This window comes from Grus americana, chromosome 6 (genome assembly GCF_028858705.1).
Source record: "Grus americana isolate bGruAme1 chromosome 6, bGruAme1.mat, whole genome shotgun sequence".
Classification (NCBI taxonomy): Eukaryota; Metazoa; Chordata; class Aves; order Gruiformes; family Gruidae; genus Grus; species Grus americana.
In genome coordinates this window covers 41,399,018-41,422,022 of record NC_072857.1, presented here as the reverse complement: position 1 = coordinate 41,422,022, position 23,005 = coordinate 41,399,018, and the positions used below count along the sequence as shown (strand labels likewise).

At 52.3% G+C, this 23,005-nt stretch overlaps 1 long non-coding RNA gene across 1 annotated transcript; it reads right to left on the bottom strand.

Moving 5' to 3' along the window:
• Positions 1 to 480: 480 nt before the first annotated feature.
• Positions 481 to 22,943, bottom strand: LOC129208207 (uncharacterized). The gene is made up of 3 exons (XR_008577713.1): positions 22,844 to 22,943; positions 22,230 to 22,380; positions 481 to 5,868 (listed from the first exon to the last, which is right to left on the bottom strand). It is a non-coding gene; the product is annotated as an uncharacterized LOC129208207 (long non-coding RNA).
• Positions 22,944 to 23,005: the final 62 nt, after the last annotated feature.

Below are 23,005 nucleotides of genomic sequence, written 5' to 3'. Positions count from 1 at the left end.
GGGACTCCCTTGGTCTCATCTGGAGTGGTCCAGGGCAGGAGAAAGCCCTTCCCGGTGGCCCGCGGCCCCCCCAGAGGAATGCGAGCTATGCAGGGACCAGAGGTCACTGCAATCAGGCGCAGCGCAGGGCGGCTGAAAAAGGCAAAGATAAACCCAATAAATCAGGCAGTGGGAAGGGGAGCAGGGCACAAGTGCACAGAGCTGGGGGAGGATGGTACAAGGCAGCTCCCCCCCATCCCCAGGCAGAGGGAGGGGGGATGTGGGGGTAACCTGGGCCACAGACCAGCCCGGAGATGGGGGGATGCAGAGCACAGGCAGAGGCATCACAGGGGCAGCAGCCACATGGGAGAGATGCTGGGGAGACCTGGGAGCCTGGCCAGGGTAAAGGGAACAAAAAGTCCCCACGGTGGGGGAAGTCTTCTGGTTTTCCTCTGGCAGTATAAAAAAAAATTACAAAAGGAAAATGTGGTGGTGGGGAAAGCCAGCAGCAGTGGAATAGGTACAGATGGGAAAAGCCTTCAGAATACTGTTTCACTCTCAGTTTTATTCTATTTTGTATTATTCCCACAATGGGAGATGATAGCCTGCAGAAGACACAAAACTCTCCTTGGAGAAAGTCACAAATGGCTCTGAAGCATTTTAAAACCTGCCATTTTTTTTCTGCTTAGACAGGAGACCTCCCTGAGGCTCAAACCCCCATTGTGCAAGCATTCATTCCTGCGGCTCCAGCTCCGTACGTGAGACTACCAAACAGTGGCTTAGGGGAGATGGATGGATGGATGGATGGATGGATGGATGGATGGATGGATGGATGGACATCTTGGCAACTTAGCTGGTGACCTGGTCCACTTACTTTCATGAGCCCTCCAGGTCAATACAGGTATCCAGACACATGGTTTTTGGACACAGAAGTAGCTGGGTAGCTATACTTGCTTACCCAGAGTGCAGTATAAGCCCCCGGTGAAAAGAAATCCGTGCTGGTCCACATCCATTCTGTGTAAGCAGAAGAGCTATAATAAACCCACACCAGATGCTCTGGACGGTCAGAGCTGATGCTCGCTGGAAGAGATAATATCAATATCATCCCAGCTTCCACAGAAAAATACTGAGAAGCCAGGTCCGGTGCAAACTGAGAAGCAAAATGTTAGCCTGCTCGTCTGTGGAGAAGCAGATGGGAAACGTGACCCTTGGTGCCTCCAAAAATAAAGGGTGAACTGCGTAGTCTCATGGCTTTTAGCTTGATTTCTTAAGATGCAAGGCTTGTGCAACGGGGACCTGACATCCCCCCAGCCAGTCCATCACCCCAGTCCTGAGCAATTTTTGAACCCTTTGGCCAGTCTCCCCCAGATTTGGCAGAGGAGCTGAAGTCTCACTGACACGAAGCGCCTACGAGCCTTGCGAAAATAGGTGACTCGCTCAAGAAGAAAGAAAGACACTATAAATATCCTGAGTGAGGGAAGAATTCATCACTCAGCTCTTATACATCAGAGAAAGCTGTTATAAAAACCCCTGCCACAAAGAACGGCCCAAGCATGAATCACTACTTATGAGCTATGAAAGAATCCAGCCACAGTGGCGAGACCCAGAAGGACCCAGCCATCCTCAGTGCCTCTGCTCCAGACCATGTACTCATGCTCACAGGTGGGCATCCTGTCCCTTTGGAAGAGATCTCCTGGGGGGCAGAAGGCCATCTGTTTGAAAAGAGATAACATCTCCCTTTGAAGATGCTGCCTACAAAGGGCTTCTGCTTCTCAAAGACTGAAGGGTAGAGCCCGTCTGCCATCTGCAGCCTCCAACCCACACCCTAAAGGATCAGGGGAAATGAGTTTTAGGATGCATAAAACAGAGAAGAGAGGAATCAGCATCACAAGCCCATCTCCCTTATTCCATGGGCTCCCACTGTGCCTTGTCTTCTTTGTCCCCTTGGCCGGATTCAAGCAAGCCAGGGACCGGGACCTGCGGGCAAGGATCACCACTGGAAGTCCCAGCTGGGCCAGTGGCTGCGAGGACAACTGCGACTCTCTGTCCAAAGCCCGTCCCCACAGACCAGGCTGCCTCCCAGCTTTTGTTAAACAAAACACTCTGAATGCTGTGCTCCGGTTTTGTGATAATTTGGCAGGCTAAGGGGAACTCTCACACCGCTTTTCAGTGAATACAGTGAAATCGAGCGAGATGCGTTGGGGCAGAAGCGGCGTGCGATGGAGAGGAGAAAAGGAGCAGCTAAAAGTTTCGAGGCTGTGGGGATGAGGTTATCTGCCAGTCCTGGATCATGGAGAGGGATGGATACTGAATACCGAGATAATGTAGATGCCTAGAATAACCCAAATAGCCTAGATAAATCCTCGTCTGGAGTATGGCACATCCATCCATCACTGACCTGGAGCCATGGAGCCTGCTATGACCTGACCGCAGCAGCAACTCTGCATTACAGATCCCAGGGTTGCTCAACGCGCGGTCAAAGTCTTTGAATCTGCCACAGGGCAATGTACGGGAGGGTGATGGGGTCGGAGACTGTTGACTCTGACTTCTGCTGGAAGGCTCTGCTGAAGCAACCGAGTCCAACCTGAAGGCAGTGGCAGCAAGCTTTTGGTGGGCAGGGTTGAAACGGATTCAGACCAGCATCGCGCACAGGCAGGGGTGCCAAGAGGAAGGGTTGGCAGTGACCAAGTTGTTAGTGGGTCACCAGTGCTGTGCAAGGCCACGGGGAAGTGTTTACAGCATTGCAAAGTCTCCAGTGTCTATGCTGAGGAGAGAGAGAGCCTGTGGGACGCTGCTCTCTAAAAGGTATGAGGTCAGGCATAGGCTGGGGGGGCGGGGAGGGAGGGGTCTTGATGAATTTGTTCCACTTGATGAGCTCACATCTTGGCAGGACAAACCTGCAGATGACAGGAAGCTTAGTGGCTTATTTTTCAATCTCTCCCCATCCACGCCTCAAGCAACGATGGCCGGTCTTTTGCTCAAGGTAGAAGCGACAGCGAGGGCTTTTCTGAGTCTCGTCTGTTTTTCAGCTCCTCCTTATTTTCTTATCTGTTCTCTCACTTCCCCAAAGTCCTGTGAGTGCTGTGGCCACGTCATCTCTAAAGTATGAGCCCTCATTCACCAACAGGTCAAACTATTCCCCAGCATAATCTTGGTAGCTAACGGTTAAAGCCAAAACCAAAGCCCCACACCTCCCCTCCCCAGGAATTCCTGAGGGTTGGGAGCCCTGGGAAAGGAGGGCAGCTCTGCTGACATGACAGGGGAGATGGATGGAAAGGGCAAAATGGATCAGAAGTATTTTGCTTATTGTGGGCTCTTTGTTGTCTCTGAGAGGCATTTCTTGAAACAAGAGGATCACATCACACAGCAGGCACCCACAGGAGGCTACAGGAGCCAGCAAGCTCTTTCTCAGCCATCACTCCTCCCAAAAGCAACAGCTTCCAGCACTGGAAGCTTAAATTTGGCTTCCCTCCTAAATCACCTTCAGGTATAAGCAGTTCCCAGGTTGGCATTTTAGAGGCATTTTCGAATTTCATCCCGCACCATTCTTCAGATGGAGTACTTCAGTCCTCAGAGCCTCTGTCTCTGAAGACCCTGGGAGATCCCAGCAGCCCTACTCCACCAGGAAGGATCCGCCATGCCGGGCCCGGCAGGATAGGCACATTGGCTTGATGCTTTGAGAGACACTTGCCATGATAGGCACATTGGCTTGATGCTTTGAGAGACACTTGCCTTGCTAACAGCTGGCCACAGCACCTAGTTTCCTCTCCTAGATTAGTCATTCTTCCCGAATTTCCTTCTTTTGTATAGGGATTCCTTCTGTTTCCTGCTACAGGCTTCATTTTCTCTACACTACAAGCACTTGGAAGTATTTGTACTTTCAGAGAGACCAGCTCATCTGTTCGGCTATTTTTATTCCCCCTGCCATAGCATCTTGAGAATTGTTTTTCCAGAATAATCTCTGGAGGTCAGGAAGGGAAAGAAATCATCTCAGATACAGTCGAATGGATTGAAGGCGATTTCCTACACAACGGGACCCCATAATCATGCTGGAGTCTTTAATACTGATACTTCAGTTAGAAGGAAATTCAAATCAGAGGCATGCTGTTTACGCGGTGCCTTCAGCATCACATCAGATGTTCACATCAGGTCTGGGTGCCGAAGGTGCCAGTCCACTGGGGGAGTGGTGGGGGAACGCAGACCATCGCGCTACTGAGGACTAAAGGTTTTTTTCCAGGATTATTAAGCCTTAACTGAGCATCCCCCAGAAACTACTCTTGCTGTCAGCACGTCCAGGTCTGGCACCTAGAAACATGGAAAGATCAAGCCTCTGCAAATACGGATTTGTTTGGAAAAGGATAATCAAAATATTTCCGGGCTCAGCTCATTTTTCACGACTGCATTAGTACCTGGGGAGTCAGGTTCCCTCTTGCTGCTTCTTGAAGACAGCACGGCCACGCTGTTGCAAACCCAGCCTTGCCCACCAGCACGGTACGCGTGCAGTGTCCTTTGTACACAGCTGCTCTGCGTGCAGGCACACGCAGACGCCGTGGAAAAGCACGGGCCGTGCTGTTTAGGAAATACCGCTCCAAGTCAGCAACTGGCTGCTCCCGACAACGCTGTGCAAGGGAGACTAAACTTTGCCAGCTTCTTTACCCTGGCTCCTACCACCAGGGTCGGTGCGAGCTGGCGCTCATCCGGTCCCAGCAAGCCCCGACGCCTCAGCCGTGTCAGCCATCCTCCAGCTTACGCTTCACATGGGTGCCACAAGGATCAGCCTACACCTGGTGGATAATTACACAGGGTGCAAGTCTAAACTAGAGCATCCTTCTGAATTACCTCTGTGGATACTTGTAACGCGAAGCTGTATTGAGCCAAAATGCAAAAAAAAAGCGCATTCTCTTCGTTACATTAAACCAAACCCACCCCACATTTATTCCTGAGTGAGAGCGTTCCCTTTAATCTTGAGCGGCACATCTGGATCAGCTGCTCTGCAGACAAGACATAGGAGAAACATGCAGAAAACATGTGGAGTTTCTTTGGACCAGAACAGCACTTTCAGAGCATAATTGATGCTATGTAGCATTTGAAGATCATTTGTGGGATGCATCTGAAGGTATGAGTGGGCCTTAAACACCTCAAGCTTTCAAAATGTATTTTTCCTCGTAGTTGGTGGTTCTGGGGCCTTTGGAAGATGGCATATTCTAAAGCTTCTTTAAACACCATCAGGTTTAAAACTGAGTCTTTTGTCCCCAAGGGTGTGAACACTCTGAGGCTGTTGGTTCAGATGAATACTTCCAGCATTCACTGTTCAATGACCCTCAGCCACCACGTGGCCTGTTCTCCTCAGTTTGTTAGTGCTGCTGATGCTGCCAGAGATGGTGGCACGTTGTGCTCCGCCTGAAGCTTCTTCTTGGACCACGTCCTCAGTTCCCAGTGAGCAACTGCTCCCTTGTCAATGGTCCTGTCAACTTTGAAGGCATCATTGCCTCCCCTGACCCTCCCACCTCACACACATGGCACTTCACAGTCAGGTCTGAACTTGTACCAGCCTCAGTGTTGCTTCTGGCAGCGAAGCATGCAGCTGTCATCTCCCTCTGCTTCACACACAACGCAGCATCCTTCACAACACCGTGGTGCAAAACTCTGTGGGGTGGCTGTGCTGCAAGAAGAGCTGGGAGCCATCTCGGCCCCAGGCATAGCCAGGGAGAGCAGGCGGCTGTAGGTGCTTCCCTTTAGCCCTGGCAAAGCCACGTTCTAACAATCCTAGGCCCTCAAAACTTGCTGACTTGGCTACTCCTCCTGGTTCTGTGCTGGGCTCCTTTTGTGAGGCAGCTTGGGCTGGAGCTGAAGGACAAGCGTAGGTGGAAAGCACCTCCAGGAACAACCCTGTTTAAATTACAAAGTAAATGTCAGTGTGGGCACAACACTGTTTCTGAGGTGCAGTGGAGGCTTTTGACCATCAGCACCTTTGTTGTCTTTTAATGGCATGTCACCAACGGTTGTCTAACCCCCTTGGTGCCCACCATCCACAGACCTGACCAGCTTCCCTAGTGCCCCTTCCCTCATGTTGTCACTGTGAGGGGCTCACAATGAATACCTCCTTCCCCTCAGGTCCATACCCTCCCTTAGGGCTTGTCCCAAAATCTTCTGGAGCCACACCACGGTTCAGCTCCGCACCACCACCACCGTATCTTGCTGGCACGCTGCATGGCCAACCCAATGAACTGTCTGGCCGCAGTTATCTGTTAATCCTCCTCTGGCCTCTTCCCTATCGAGGCATCAGCTAAACTCTTACACAGCCCTGCTGTTGACTTTGCTAGCCTTTGATCATTTATTCACAGGCTGGACAGATTCTCTCCGTTATGAATTACAGGGCTCTAATTGGATTGAGAGCCAAACCTGCACCTTCCCCCGTAATTTAGCTTTAATTAATGCCCATTTATTATTAACTGTTATCAGCTGGGCTTAGGCTTAATGTCAGCTAGTTATTACCCAGAGACCAGCACGGATTGTTTTCATCTCCTTTATTACCTGTTTCAATAATTTCCCCCTCCCGTGTTGACAGATGCGCACAAAATGTGCACGTCAGCATAAAGGATCGCTGTTAAGGAACAATGGGTCTTTCAAAGGAAAGTCTCCCCACGTCTCTAGGTCAGTACCCAAGCCAGTGTGGACAAAGCAAAATGCCTCTGTATTTCTACAGGAGATATAAAGTTTACCTTTTTCTTTCTTTCTTTTGGGTTGGTTTTTTTTTTTTTTTTTTTTTTTCTGAGGCACAAAATCTGTAATTGAGAGTGGAAATTGGCCAGGAGCTATTTTGAAAGAATTGGGGCATTTTCATGTTCTTTTCTATTTTCCATTTTCTCATTTCTGAATTTAAGAAAAAAGAAGAGAAAAAGAAACCTTTCCTTCCTCTTCCCTTTTATCACATTTCCCCCCAAAAATAGCAGCAGTGAAAGTACAACAAAACAAACCCAAGAAAACAGCAATCCAAGTAGTCAGGAGAGGGCTTCAGAGCCTGGTTAAAAAAATTAGCTCGAGAAGAAAGAAGAACGCTTTGCCTCCAGCCTGTGTCCATTTTCCATTCTGCAAAACCACTCCACAAGGTCTACTGAGAGTCGTCCAGCAAAGCCAGAGGCTTCAAAACCAATGCGACCATCCACCAAACTATTTCTCCTGCCCTTCTTTGACCTCCCCTGCAAGCTGAGCATGTTGAAAGCTTTCCTTTCAGATCCATGGGAACGATGATGGCTCTGAAAGGACCCTGAGATGACACCAGGGTGTCCATGGCTGCCATGCAGGAACGAGGCATTGCTTCAGCGTTTTGTGCTTGGCTTGGACTTTATGCACTGAGGAGAAGCATATCGTCCTTCAACTCCATTGCTACAGCCAGGCTGCAAACAGGATGTTGCCCACCAGCCTTGCTCTCGACTCCCAGAGGTGGATTATATGCAGCAGAATTGCAGATAATTTTGGCCGTTTGCTACTACGCCCTCAGGAGGCCAGAAGATCTGGGCTGAAGCATCTGGAAAGCAGTTCAACAGGATCAGGCTTTACAAGAAGGCAGTGGTTAATCTAGGAGCAAGAGCCCACTTTGATGGCCAACGCTCGGCAGGCAGCGAGCTTTCAGCTTCTACATCCAAGGCATTGCTCTGGCCAACTTGGCCAAGAACATGAAGTGTGCAGAGGACTGATAAAACGTAAGTGCATCAGAGCTCCCGGTGGGCCAGGGTGCCAGTCTATGCCACTGAAACACAAGCAAATGCCTCTGCTACATACAGTGACGGTGACAATTTGTGAGGGAAAGCAACAGTGGCAAAGGCAAGAAGAAGAAGGGAGGCATGGGAAGGTCCCTTTCTCTTTCATCTGGGGTTGAATACCTCCTGGAGAAAGGTCAAGAACTGGTCAGAGGAACAGAAACATCCCTAAGGAGACATGCAATGTCTGACTTCCAGGTCAAAGAGCAGACCCGACTCCTTTGGTTTGACTTTTTCCCCATCCTTAAGGGAATATTTCAGTTCAGTGTTTCTTGACAATTGTCGAAAAACTGGCAATTCTCGCCCCATTTAGTACTTTCTTCTCCTTGCTTTGCTCTGGGTCAGCTTGCAGATCTGTTCTGCATGAAGCTCTGAGGTTGCAAAGTTGGCTTCTGTTTTTGATGAACAAAGAAATCAACGCTTCAAAATTTTCAGTGTCAGAAGGACTCCAAATCCCACCTTGCTCCCAACCATGTACCCCTTGCCTCGTGGGTGCGGGGGAACGCTGACTCTCCCTAACACCTTGCAAGCCAAATGCAACGCAGCGTTTGTCTCCATGCATTCAGCGTGCACATCTAGAAGTCAGACGGCAATACTTCAGCCACTTCGCATTTAAATCCACTGCACAGTCTGCAAATCCCCACAATTTCTGACGCTGAAGTCATTTTCTGAATGCCCTGCAAGCTCTCTTCATGAGTGCAGAGGAGCTTGCTCATGCGCTGCAGACGCTGGGATGGGATGAACGGCTGGTTTGGGGCTGGGGGAAAGCTGGGTACTGCCTCAAAATGCCTTGTCCCTTCTGCAAGCCTGCTTTTTACCTGCCTGCAGACCCCTAAGAAGTTTTGCACAGGAGACACGGACCTCTTTTGAATGGACACGGTTACACGATCGCAGTGTGACCTGCCCGGATTGGTATTTCTTTGGTGTCTTTCCCAGACCCTTGGGATGTGAGCCCACAAACTCTCCCCGAGCCCAGAGACATGCAATAAGCGGGTTGCTCAGAGAGGATTGCCCTGGTACACAGCACGGCTTGGACCCAAGCCCATGAGATGATGTGTCTTGTCAACCAAGATGGGTCAGGTCTTTCTCAGGACCACAGGGAATATGGCAGCAGGAATTACTCAAGCCTTGACTCCGGACCAAGATTTCAGCCCATGCAGACAGGCGCTGGAGAAGAACGGCTGCTGGATGTGGCCGTCAGACAGCGAGGCGTCCTGCACAGGGAGCCCCAGAAACGTTAGTCCCTATTAAATGTGCAGCTTCCCAGTTAAATTGCATTAAACCTCTGTGTGGATATGCTTAAGAAGGATTAACGGAGCTGTGATTCAAAGCAAGGTAAGCTGGATCAAATTGGCACCGGTAATTCTGAGCGAGACCAGGCAGGCTCAGGTAGAAGTAACAAGATGGAGCGTACACCGAAAGCATGTCACAATGGCAGGGGGACATCCCAGGCACACGCTGCTACCTCGTGGCAAATGGAAAGGAGGGAGAAGTTTTAGGTGACGCTGGTAAATAATCTCATCCCCACCGCAGCGTGAGAGATGCCCTGAGCTGAGTGTATCATCCATCCAGGGGCTCTTCCCTGCAAAGACTTCATTTGGTTTAATTACTCTAATTTGGAAGTCAATTCAGATCGGCTTTCCTGAAGACGCCTGCCTAGAGCAGCCCTCAAGGAACTTAAAAACAACCGAAACTGTTTTCAGTTGCGTATCAGCTCCCTCAGGCTTCACAAAAATAGGGGAAATGCGTCAACAAAACCCTTTAAAAGATGCTTTCCTAACTTGCTCTTTACCCAGGCTTTCAGCACAGTCAACTTCCAAGCCCTCGAGGTTGGGGGGAAAAAAAAAAAATTCTACCCAAGGAAGAAACAGCTGGTACGGGAAGAGCCTGGCCCATTTGTCAGGAGCGTGACGGGTAGAGGAGAGTGTCCCTGGACGTGCACATCCCCAGCCAGCGCGTCCCCGCAGCTCCTCGCCACGGAGCAATGCAGCTGGTGAATGAGCAAGGTGGAGCGGTGTCCGCGGCCACCGCTGTCCCTGGGAGGAGAGATGAGACAGAGATTTATCTGCGCACCGAAGCTGAGCTAGTAAAGAGCTACAGGGCGTACACCTGCACAACAGTTGTGCTCCGGCAAGGTCCCCGGCAGCAGATGCCCAGGTGACCTTGCTGTTCAATGTGCTGTGACCGGCGCACTGGTACAGCGGGATTTAACAGCAGGTTCCCGCAGAGCACTGCACAGAAGCATCACTCTCCAGCCATCTGAGCCAGCCGCTTTCCCCGCGGATACGCAGTCTGTGCAGAGAGCACATCGCAGGTGAAGCCATAGCTAGCAGGAGCGGGACGGGACCATCGCTCAGCGTCAGTCTGGTCAATGGGCCGCTCCGGCATCGGTCAAAGAAGGGATCACGTTCACCTTCTGCATAAGGGACAGGCAGCGACTGCACGGTGCCACGCTGATTTTCCAAGCCAGCACCTTGCTCCAGCCTGTGCACGGAATCACGCCGCAGAAAACAGAAATATTGGATGCTGCCAGTCCCAAGGGCTGCGCGTTAGCCAGGACCAGCAATGCAGCCTGCTGATGGTCCAGCATGTTTTCATCCACGGCCACCACACAAGGCAGCTTGGGCTACCAAAGCAAGAGCTGACTGTGGCCACGCCAGTTTATTTTGGGAGGTCTGGAAGGTTTCACTTTGGCTTTGCTTCATTGCGGGCAGCGTGCACACCTGGCTGATGCAGGAGCCAGGTTTGGAAAGGACCAGCACCCTGGCAAGGAAGGCTTTCTGAAATATTTTCTAGCACTTGCTAATAAAAAAAAAAAAATTAAAAAAAAAAAAATATAAAAAATAAAAATAAAAAATATAAAAAATAATAAAAAATATATAAAAAAAACCGCTGATGTTTCTGTGAAATGTCACTACATCTGGAAAGAAAAATCAAAAGCAAAATAGACTCTCTTCTTTCCTCTGCTGCCTCCTCCATATTCCTCCAGAGTCGGAGCAGTGATTGCCATGATCTCTTGCTCTCCCAGGTATAAATTCATCAGGTTTCAGCCACTTCTAAGCCAGACTCTGAAAATAAGCTCTGCACGGCCTCGTACGTGACCCAGAAACAAACAGCAGAGCAGGGTTCAGATCACAGCTTTGAAATCCTGGCTTTCCTCCTGCCACCAGCCCTTGTCACCAGCTGATAACCAGACCCAAAGGGCTCCACGTGGTGCTGGTTTCCAGCGCCGATACCCTGTCCTGCAGGAAACAGATGGCCAGCGTGGATCTGGGCATCGCCTCCGTTTGTTTGAAGCACTCCTGGCTGCCGTGTCCGAGTCCTCTCCTGGCACGAACAGACGTGTCCTGACTGTTCTCCCGCGAAGCGGGAACTTTGCAGCAGCTTTCTGCAGCCCCTCTGTCCCGTTTAGGGGAGGGGAGAGAGATGGAGCTGTGGTTTGCATTTGCTGCTCCCACGTGCAACGAGCATACGCGGTCCCTGACCAAGCCAGTGCCGCTGGTGCAACCGCAGGGCTGGAGCCCAGGGGACTCAGCACCGCTGAGAAGCCGGTTGTGGGGAGCTGGAAATGTGCCTCAGGGCGCTGCCTCGCTGTCTGCAAAACCTTCTCCCACGGTCCTCGGGAAACAGCATGCCCGAGGCACGATTTCTCACGTTGCCAGGGAGGGAAAAGGCACGTATGGCAGCCGACATTTGAGGAGGGGTGGTTGGAGGCTGCCATGGTGCCTGGCTGATGGGAAGCTCCTTGCTGGGCGAGCGGCTCTGTCCCAGCCCCTGCCAGGACCTCCTGCTCCTGGCAGCGAGACGGCTCGGCGCGTGGCACGGTGCCCGTCTCGGAGCAGAGAAACCGTCCAGCGTGGCTCCTCCTCGAATGAGCCAGGCGAATCTCCAGCCAAGATTAACATCGAAGGCTGGAGCCTGCTGGTAAACCAGGCTACAGCAAACCAGGGCACGCCTGCAATGCCGATACCCGCCGGCCGCAGGAACACGTACCGACGCTGTGCAGCCCACAGCGCGGCATCTCCCGGTGCCGCAGTGCGGCCGGGTGCTGGTGGGTGCCCCAGGCTAAACCTTCAGGCTGGGGAACGGATGGGCTGTGGGCATCCTCCTGCGAGGCTGTAATTCATGCTAGCCTTTGGTCCTCACCCCATTTGCCTGTTAATTGCTTCTGGGGACCCACAGTAAGAGCGGAAAGCATGGGCACAGGGCCGTGCGGCTGGGAGAGCCCCACTGTGGGCATGGACAGCTTGCAAAACCGGCAGCCCTCTGCAAATGGTGGGTTTTTCTCTTCCTCATCGCTCCCAGCCCTTCCCAGAGCCTTCCTCAGCGCACTTTCCCAGGGGTCACATCAGAGGCAAGGCAAAAAAAACCCCAAGAAAAGCAACGAATGAAACCCAAACCCCAGCTATTCTGCCACAAAGGCAAGCTAGCACGAAGATCTGTCCTCAAACCTCTCGGCTTGCTCCTCTTCTCCAAGGCGAGCGTCGCTTTATATTCTGCTCCCTCCACCTCCCCACTCCTGCCCTAGTGCAGGGAGAGCTCCTGAAATAGCTGCTTCTAGCCACTTTATTTTGGATGCAAATCATTGGTATTCTGCAAGAAGAGCTCTCACTTGGAGAGCTATCCTGCCAGACCTGTTCCAGCTGATTTCCTCACAGACCTGAAGCCCTTCCTATAAAAAAATTCGGCTGCAAACCGAGCGATCAGCCAGGGTTCGCCTCCTTTCTTCTTTATCATTCCAAACCCATCCCCTCCTCATTTTGTTTCCTTTTATTTCCCTTCCTTCACATCTGCATTACTGCAGAGCGCTGTTAATAAGATTTATGGCTAAATATTATCTGGCATACAAGTAATTTAATATGCACTTGCCGGTCCGGTTTGAAAAGCAAACAGCTTCTCTCACCACTCCGCTTTTAGCTCAGTTACCTTAATCGCCTGTGACATACCATGCACAGGGTAAATATTTGGTCCCGGCTCTGAAGCTTGAAGGGTCCCCTCCTGCTCTCTGCGTGCAGATCGGGATCTCAGCAGCGTTGGGGGATGCCCTTTCCCATGCCGCGGTGAGCAGGTTCACTCGGGAACTGGGTGATTGCTGAGGACCAACAGAGCAGGGGAGGGGGGAGAAAGGGGAGCAACGTGGCTCTCCAGGAGACAGGAATCACCAGAGTAATTTATTTTAGGAGGCCACTGGTCCAAACCTTTGGTTCAAGGTAGGTCCAGCCAGATCCAGTTGCTCATGGCTATGTCCAGCCGTGGTTTGACTATAGCTCCAAGGACGAACTCAAATTGTGGGAAGATGCTTCTTTTTCAGGCAGGATTTTCTCGGTTTTATTTAAGTCCACAAAAGCAGGAGAGATTGAGAGCTTGTCCAGGAGAGAAGGCGATATATTAGAACTAAGACATGCTACGCCTCCAGCCAAGAAGGCAGAAGGGGGGGGAAAAATGACTTCTCCAAGAGTAATTATGCAGCTCAGTGATTGAATGGGGCAGTCAGCTGAGGTTAAATTCACGCCATGGACCCTGTGGCAGCAGCACTACCGTTACAGGCTTTCACACTGAACGATGAGTGAGGGAAACTTGAGTTTTATTCACTCTAATGACCCAGCCACAATGCCCGTGTTCGGTCAGCAGCAGGGGAAAACGCCACGTTGCAAAGGGCACGAGAAATTTGGCGCCTGCCTTGCAAAGAAAGAGCCAGTCACTCACACTGGAAGACGCCCGCAGCCCTTCCCTCCAGCTAGGCTGCGCGCACAGCGCAGCAGCAGCAGACCTTCCCATTGCAGCCTGCAAGAAGCAACCCGCTGGGACGAGGGAATTTGCAAATAATGCAGCAGGAATGTTTCAAAGAGCTGTATTCCACCGATCGGTCCTCACCAGGACCGTGCTTTGCAGCACAGGAGGTGCTTTCATGATCTAATCACCTACAAATCTCCTCCTGGTGAAAGGAGCAAGCTTTAATTACTGCTGTGTGCATGCTTAGTAAGTAGGAGAGCACGGACACCGCTGTGTAGGACGGTCCATGCTTTTCTGCACTTGGGCCATGCCAAAGGGACCTTGCGGCATCAAGCTGCAGGTGACCCAGCTCCCCAAAGCGTGGTGATAACTCACGGTGCGAGGAGCGGGGTGGAAGGAGAGGAGCCTTTCCTCTCTCTCTGGCAACTTCTCTGTGAAGCAACGGAAGTAAAAACAGTGCCAAAGCTGAGAAACTGCCCAAATCTCTAATCACCAGGCACAGCCTAGGTCTGCCCCGGGACGGGAAATTTATATCATCTGTCAACAAGACCTACATGCAACAAAAGCAAATTCAAGGGAACTCTGTTTTGCATCTCATTGCTTCCTCTTTTGCAGACTGCTGGGATCTATGTTTTTAAGGTTGGCTGTGCTTCCTAGAGGGTAAAGTCTTGTTCCCAGCTCCACTGGCCGGTCAGATCCCTGCGCATTCTTCTCCCGGCCTTCCTATCAGTCGCAGACCTCGTGGTATTTACAGAGCATCTTGCACAGCAAGGTCTTGGTCCTCTTCAGACCCTTGGGTGAGAACACACCGTGAATTTTCTGCTCTGCCCCAACTGACCCTTCGCATGGTGCTCAGGCCCTGAGCAGACTTGCGCGGAGCTAAGAGCAGCAAGCAGAGGATTATCCGTCCCAAAAGCTTTCTGAAAGGCCCACAGACGAGGACCAGAGGAAGACGAAGGCCACATACGAACGACAGTGCTCCAGACAGCCCATCTGCAATGCAGTGCAATCAAGGAGTGACTCTGTGGCAGCCCGAACTCTCCTGATGAGCAGAGCGCTGCGCGGGCAGTTTTCCCTTTAATGGAGGGCACTCCCTTGGAACAACCGTTTGGCACCAGATGAGTGAGGAATGAGATGGCTCTAATCCCGTAATTTAATTAGAGCTGTGTAGAGCTGCATAACGAAAAGACCATTTCCTGCGCCGGGCGTCTGGCTGCTCTCTCCGGGCCGGCAGCCTGGACCCTCTTGCTCCAGCTGTACCGCAGCAAGGCAGTGCCGTGCTTTCCCACCGGCTTTAGCCAAAGGAGCGTGGGCTGGGACTCCCCCCGGCTCTGCACCCTCATGTTTGTGAACAAAGGGCTACCCGGAGCTGTCTGGTGGGGAGGGGAAGGGCAGGAGCTCTGGGTTTATCCCGCAGAGGCAGGAGGTGGCAGTGCAAACCTAAGCTCCAGGTGTCCTTCTGTGCGGGAGAAGTTCCAGGTCTCCTTCCATTTTGCAACCGAGCAAAAAATGTTGACCAAGACAAGGATCCGGTGAAGGAGTGTGCTGTGGGTGACAAAGGGGTCCTGGCACCCTGCTCTCACACCATCCCACGAGCAAGGGGTCTCGGTCCAGGATCTCCCCAGCTGCGTGGGGAGCACTGAAGAGCCCCACCCCCCCGATTCTGAAATGGAGTAGCCCCCATATGCAACTGCAGGACAAGCTGGGATGGCGTGGGGTAGGCATCATTTCGGAGCACAACCAGTCCCTCTCCCAACTGGCCTCCATGCTCAGCTTCCCCTTTGTGGCCCGCGCACGTCCATGGTGGAGCAAAAGGAGCTGGGGATGAGGGACTGGCAGCCTGAGGGACCAGCCTGTAAGGGCAGGGATGCATAAATAACCCCATCCCTCCAAAGAGGAGAGCAGCCTGGGCTGATGTCTCATCTCCGTCTCACGGAAAGCACGCAGGCTAAGCATGGCCTGAAATTTGAGTGGGATCGACTCAGCATGAGGTTTTGGTCTGAGCCTTTCTGGCTTGACCCTGACCCAAGTGTGCCTGGGCCGTGGCTCCCAGCAGCCTCTCAGGGTTCAGCCATCCACAAAGCTCCCCTGGTGCAAACAAATTCCTGCACAGCAGCAAAAGCCCAGGCTAGCCAACAGCAACATGCCTAATTAACAATAATTGGCTCCCCGCCACGTATCTCCCAGGCCCAAGCTTGCACCCGCCCCAGTAATTGCTGCCCCATTATGTTTTCCGGATGCTCCAAGGTGAAAGGGAGCTTTGTACAGGAGCCCCGGGATGCAGCAAGCTGGCAAGCAGTTGCTCCTGCACAAAGTCCTGACGCTGGGAGAAAAGCAGGGCTGGGACATCCCCGTTCTGCTCCTCAAAGCCTCAGCAAGAACTCCCAACCCCAAGGGAGAAGGGGGAGAAAGCAGTTCTGGCATCTCACTAAGTGTCCCTGGTCATACACTGCTGGGTGCTTATACAGGACGTAGCCCGTAGAAACGTCCCCAGGAGATGTCACTAGCCCAGTCGCATAGAAATGCTCCCAGGAGATGTCACTAGCCCAGTGGTAGCACCAAACCGTGGGAAGGAACTGCTGGCTGCAGTAAATGCAGGCGCAATGAACCGTCCTGCTACCTCGGCAAGGAAAGAGCCTCCCAGAACATCAGTGATAGAGCACTGCCCAGAGCTGTGGCTCTGTGGTCCTGCTGCTGGAGGTCCCCTTCTTGTCTCAGCTGGTCATCACCCCAGCTCTGAGGAAGGTCCTCTGCAGGCAGCTTCCTACAGCAGCTTCAGCTGAAGGAAATCCCCAGCGCTGGGGAATTTCCTACCTCTTCTTGTAAGCTGAAAGTTGCTGAAAAGCTGCACCGAGACCAAAGACCTTGTATTTTGTTGCTGGCTCCTCAACCTTTTCCTGAGCCTGTTGCAGGCTGAGAGTAGCTGGGGCCCAGCCTGGAGGGAGCATTTCTTTGTGCCTCTTTGGGGAATCCCACACACAGCACCGCCCGTCTGTGGTTAAACAGGGATTTCCCTGCTACGGAGCCCACCGGTTCGCTCCCAAGCAGACCTGCACCTGGGAGAGGGATATAAGCAGCTCCAGCGTTCGATGTCTTCAGAGGAGGCACACAACAGGCAGGAACAGAAGCTGAAGGCTGGAGGGAGTCGGAAAAACTCACCTCTAAGAACTGCTCCTGGTTTGCAAACAGAAGCAAGAATAAAGGTTCGTAAATCCAGGGCCAGCACCGCGCTCACTTGGCTCAGGTGTGGAGATGCTCTTTGGCTGCACCTGACCCATCCTGCCTCCCGCAAGCCAGCCCTGCCCCAGCCTGTCCCCACCGCAGGAGAAAACCAGCACCAGGCACAGCCAGGCTCTGCTACTCCAGGACAAAGCCTGGAAAAGCGTTATGACATGCCATCTCCTGAACTTCCTGGGGCCTCCTGAAGGACTGTTATTGTTTATAGTGCACTTGCTACTGCCTTCCCAAAGGACTGCTCTCCTCCCCTTTCAAAATATTGAAGCAAAGGCTGAAGTATAGTGTTTCATAACCCAGGGAGAAGGAAATTGCCCTGATTTAGCCGAGGCTCTCGACCACGACAAATTCAGTGCCCTGATCTTGGAAGCTGAGCAAGCCTGGCCTGCCCGGTACCTCTGTAGGAAACCACCTCAAAACGTTTATGCTCCCGCTGCCGGTACCCAAGGGACTCCTGGGTAAGAAGAGACTCTTACGATGGCTGATTGCTCGAGCCAAACCCAGACCTTGCTGAGTTGGTTTGCGAAGCACCAGGCAGGGTTTTAACCACCAGTTTCCTTTTTTACAGAGAACTTGCATGTGCAGTTACACCCAGCAGAAGCAGATCAGCAGGAAGTTCTCTGCTCCAAAATCCCCATGTTCACCCTGCAAGCAAGTTTTGTTCCCATGAACATCTTCTCTCTGCTTCCTCCAGCACCACACGTGCTGCAGCATTTCTGGCTTTCCTAGAAGACCCACTCCACCCAAACCCACCTGCGAACCCCTCCACCGCTGCTGCGTATCGCAGGTGTTGCCGCACAACTGGCTGCCTTCAGCTGTAGCCTCCGCTACTGCCAGCTCCAATGTGGCACAAGACTGACTCCGTTGCTCCTTTGAACTCACAAGAAAGCTCTCCACATACCCTAGCTAGCCTTGAGATTGTCCACCGTCTCGCTGGGACGTGCGGCACTGGGCTGTAATGGCTCTCCGCATCCTTCCTCCTGCCACGAAGCAAGCAGCAGAGGTGAGGGGCGTGGGATTTCCAGCTATTGCCTGTCCAAACCTGCATTCAGGTCCCTTCTTCACCCACGCTCAGTGTGCCAGCCGGGCCGAGAAGCACAGGGCTACCGGTCCAAGTGCTGGACTTGCCGCTGCCCTAGAGCTATCTTGACCCGGGACGTTCCTCCACGTACATTCTGCTCTCCAGAGACGTGATATGCTGTGAGGTGAGGAGAGGGTTCTGAAGAGGTTATGGCACCAGCTGGGGACATGAGAAGCTGAGATTTATTCCTCTGCTCTGCTTCAGACTTTGCATGAATCACGAGTGACTCTTTGAAACCAAGGGGCGCTGGGTCCTGAAACGGCGTAAAAGGCTGATGTGACTCGGGCACTTAGTGGACCTTGATGTTTACTTCCCAGAATTGTCCCCTGATGGTAACAGGGATGTGGTGTATCTCCCCACGTGCCAGGGTGGCCAGGGAGGTTCACCCTGAAGGGTAGCAGTCGCTCCAGCAGCCTGCAGCAGGCGTGAGATGGACCTGAGCTCACAGTCGTTCAGCATCCATGCCTGGGGAGGGCAACTGCCGCACGCAAGCCGTGCCTTTTGAGCCTGCAGCACCTAATTATAAGGGAAGTTGAGGAGAAAGAGGGGGGAAGGGAAAAAAAAAAACCCCACACCAGGAAAACAAAAGACATTTTTGAGCAATGATTGGTTTACCACAACTGCATTTCCATCAAGTCTCCAAAAATTTTGGAACATCCCATTCCTATGTCATCTTATATAGTTTCTGGAGCAAAACAATTGCTTTGGGGATGGATACAGCACTATCTTCCTCCAGCAGGAAACCAAAACACTGAATTTCTTCTTTCCTTTCCTGCAGGAGGGACAGCCTAGCGGTTTCTGGCAGGGATGAGGAGGTATTTACAGCAACTTGTGCACACATCTGGAAAGCCCTTCCAGTCCAAGGGAGCAGCCAGACCCGCAGGCTGGCAGGGATGCCTGCCAGGAAGGGAACTCACAAGCCTGTGAGATGCAGCAGGGGAAACCGAAAAGATAAAATGAGAGATCAAAGGAGGGTTAGGAGGGAGAGGGGAAAAGTTGCAGCTACAGATGGGCTAGCAAAACGTGAATGCTGCAGGAGAAAAATGGAGGCAGTGAAGGGAGCATGTCAGAACCAAGTAGATCAGGCAGCGACACGGTAATTAGCCTGGCTTTCCCAGTGGAAAGGTGCTTACAACAGGAGGATTTTCTTCTGGCATAAATCAGGAACAGGGCAAAGCGTTCATCTGGGTCCTGTGCCTACAGTCGCTGCTCCTAACCAGTGCTCCCAGCACAGAGGGACAAGATGGGCCACGGGGGAGGGTGGGTGGGTGAGTGATGGGGGTCCAGCTGTCTGACCTTCCTGCAGGAAGCTTCATACCCCGCCAAGGGAGGGGACAAAGCAGCCAGCCCATCTCACCAGGTGCCAGGAGGAGAACACCAACAATCCTGTTTTTACAAGAAAAATCCAAAGGTTTCCAAGCTTGTCTGAAAGATTTTGGTGGGGGAGTGTGGGGATATGATTACATTTTAGTCTTCAGTAGCATGGCCACCCAGATATCCATCTTCCCTCTCCACCGTGTCTGACCTCAGGGTAGGCAGTGACGGCGTCTGCTCGCTCAGGATGACTAAAGCAGACGGCCCAGGGTTTGATCCGGCTTTTCCCAGCCCAGGATTGCACCCACACCACGCTCCTTCTCCAAGGAAGGGGTTGGTTTTTGCCAGTACGTCTTACCCCAAATCAAGGGCTGTCACACCCGTGTAAAAATTCACCCTGTCTTATACAACATGCCTTTACAGACACGTTTGTATTTTTATCCTGAGCGTAGCCATCCCACCCTGGGAAGTTACACCGCATTGCTTCACAAAGATACTGGGAAGATGAAACATTACATCAACATCTCATCTAATGGGGTGGAGAGGGACAGAGACAGCCCTAAATCAAGGTGCCCAGCGGCAGCTCTCTCATCAGTGGGCACAAGGAAACAGGCACCTTGATTTTTCAACCTTCCCCTCGTGCTAAAATGCCCTCCGTGAGCAGCTGAAAATGCTCTTGAATTGGCGATTCGAATCTGAAAATGCTCTTGAATTGGTTACTTTAGTTAGAAACGAACAAGCTTTGGCAGAAAGAGAAGACGGTAAATAAACCTTGTATGTTTGTCCGTTGACAAAGAAAACATCTAGGAAAAGCTTACCGTGATTGATGGAGCCACTGACCACAGACAGGAAGCATTAAGGAAAATAGCTACCAACATACACCCAGCTTGAAGGCAAGCTTGGTCTGATGGTGTCTACCACAGACCCGAACCCCCCTGGCTGTGTGGCAGACCTTCAAAGCGAGACAATGGTGGCTGCATTTCATACCGTGCATAAACATGACACTCAGGAAGTGAAGCTTGTAAAAGATCGGGCTTGGTGGCGATTAGCCTGAGCTGCTTTTCAGCTACCAGGGCCTGGGATAAAACCATAAGGTCAACTTCCCATGGGCTACTGGAGGGTCAGAACATGAGAAAGGCTTTTGAGCACCAGATTTTCTCAGCTCCCACCTCCATGAGCCATGTCTTACTTCTGCCAAGCCAGCCAAGACCGGGGAGTGCTGCCCACGGCTATTGAGTAACCTCCACTTTCCACTTAGGGCTGGAATGGTCCCACTGGGGAACCTGTGAGCAGTAGAGAGGCCAACGTTGCACTAAAGCATTCCCTTTGCATGCACAGGAGGCAAAAGAGTCTGGGTATATCTGGTCTAGGCAGTGTGCACTGAATGCGGGCAGGTCAGGACCAGCCCGTTAATAGCCAGCAAGCTCCTACTTGGTAGCCTACTTCAAAAAAGGATGTCAGGAGGAGCTTACATCAGACTAAGCCAGAAATGTCTACATGCATGACTGAAGGAAGAGGCTCCCGGCTTGTGACAGGAGGCCAAGTGACTCAGTTGTGGTGGGTAGGGGCAACAAGAGAGAAGGGGATGTGGTTAGGGAACAGGGCATGAGTCACGAAGGAAGCACATGTTGATAACAGCTGGATAAACTCAAGGCAGAGACATAAGGTCTGCTGAGGAGAAAGTCCAAGCTGCACTGGAAGCCAAAACCTGGACACAGCAAGCCCAAGGGCTAGTGCAACGGAGAGCTGTAAGAGCCTGGCACAGGCTTTACCTGCTTTGCAGCTCAGCAGGGGTTGTAGGATGACTATCTTACAACAGACAAGGTGTGAGCATGGTGTTGGCCAAGTTCTTGTGTCTCGGGTACTGCATTTTCAGCAGTCATCTGAGGTTGGAGTCAGCCTTGTTCACAGAGATCAGTCTCAGTATCTATTACAGTCCTGCAATCTCACATCACCACGCGGGAGAGACGCTTCTCTCCCATCTCACAAGGCACAAGCCCTGTGTGCTCCTCTTTGGAGGCTTGGTTTCCTACAGGCACACTCTTGGGTGAGAGGCATGAGCACGACTAAGGTGTGGGACAATACAGGTCGACTTGAAATCTGCTACTGCATCCTTTCCTCCATCGCCCTCAAAAGCTCAACTAAGGTTGAAGTGGCTTCAAACAGTCTGAGATTCCACTAAAGGAAATGATGATAAAAGGAGATTCAGTAGAGTTCATCAGTCAGTGCTGAAAGCTCCAGGAGAGAAGTGGCATGGACACCAGAGGAAATACACAGATGATTCACCCTCCACCCATCCCCACTAAGCTCACCAAATATTCCACCCCGTAGGTCAGCATAGATCTGTTACCTTTATCTGGAAAGGCACAAACGAATCACCTTCACCTGGCAGGAATGACACACAGGGTGCAAGCAATGGCCCTCCCAGAGCACCGCAGAGCTCCTTGGGTGCATCAGAGCACACATCTGCAGGGACTCTTTTGCTCTGTCCATACTCCACTTGCAGCTCTGCTCACCTGCTCCAGCGCCTGCCACAACCGTTTGACTTGGGACTCTGCCCACCAGAGTATTTTTGTGCTGTGGGAAGCCAGAAACAAGCTATAGGTCTCAGAAATACCTATGACATTGATCCTGCTGAGGAACCTCATGTAGAGATATGGTCCAGCACCTTCACCAGGAAACCAAGACTGCAAATCTAACTACCAAGTCCCTGGGACACCGAGGGCATCGCTTACCCCTCCGTGCTTTGTTGTGCCCACAAGCCTGGGAGGCCACGGAGGAGCGGACGCTGGGGGCAGGACTCTTGCTGGGTCCTTGCAACGCATTAGTCACCACCGTGCAGAGGACGTACAGCCGGCAGCCAGCGCTCAGTGCGGAATCGGGCCCCCCCCCCCCTAAACCCCGTTCTCCCACCGACGCCGACTGGCTTGCAGCTCCCCTCAGCACCCTCTGCCCATGTCTAAAATCTCCCTGAAAACCTAAACCTCCCCTCCCTGGGAGCGCGGTCAGCTTCAGCCTGCCCATTCACCTGGCTCTGCCTTCCTTTCCTGCCTCCCCCACAAATCATTAGAGGCACGGGCTCATCAACTCAGCCAGTCTGAAACCCGAGAGGATCGCTGCTGACTCACGAGAGATGTGTCACAGTCACAAGCCTGCTTCTGTGCATCCATCGCCGCTGTGCCACCTCCCCTTCGGTGGGGAAATGGGAGAGAAGTGGCGTTGATGTGGCACAGGAGAAGGGCAGAGCCAGCCTGGGTCGTGGGGGGAACAGGCGCCTGCCTAGAAACAGCAGCTTTATTCACAGAATCACGAAATGGTTTGGGAACCTCACAGCCCATCCAGACTCAATCCCCTGCCACGGGCAGGGACACCCTCCACTAGCCCAGGTTGCCCAAAGCCCCATCCAGCCTGGCCTTGAACACTGCCAGGGAGCCAGGGGCAGCCACAGCTTCTCTGGGCAACCTGTGCCAGGGCCTCAGCACCCTCACAGGGAAGAATTTCTTCCTAATATCTCGTCTAAATCTCCCCTCTTTTAGTTTAAACCCATTCCCCCTTGGCCTGTCACTACACTCCCTGATAACCAGTCCCTCTCCCTCTCTCCTGTAGCCCCTTTAGGGACTGGAAGGCTGCAATAAGGTCTCCCCGGAGCCTTCTCTTCTCCAGGCCAAGAGGTCATCTTTGGCATGGAAACTGGAGACCACCAGCAAAATTCCTGAGCACAGGGAAGCCACAAAACACTCACCCGCCTCAGCCAGGGATGCACGGGGACACCGGTCAGCTTCTCTGCAGGGCAATGTCACTTTACAATAAACCCCATCGCGTTTCTGAACCCCAGCTGGTAACCGAGCACCACACAGCTGCTCACTCACTCCTCCCCGCCAAAGGGGATGGGGAGGAGAAGGGA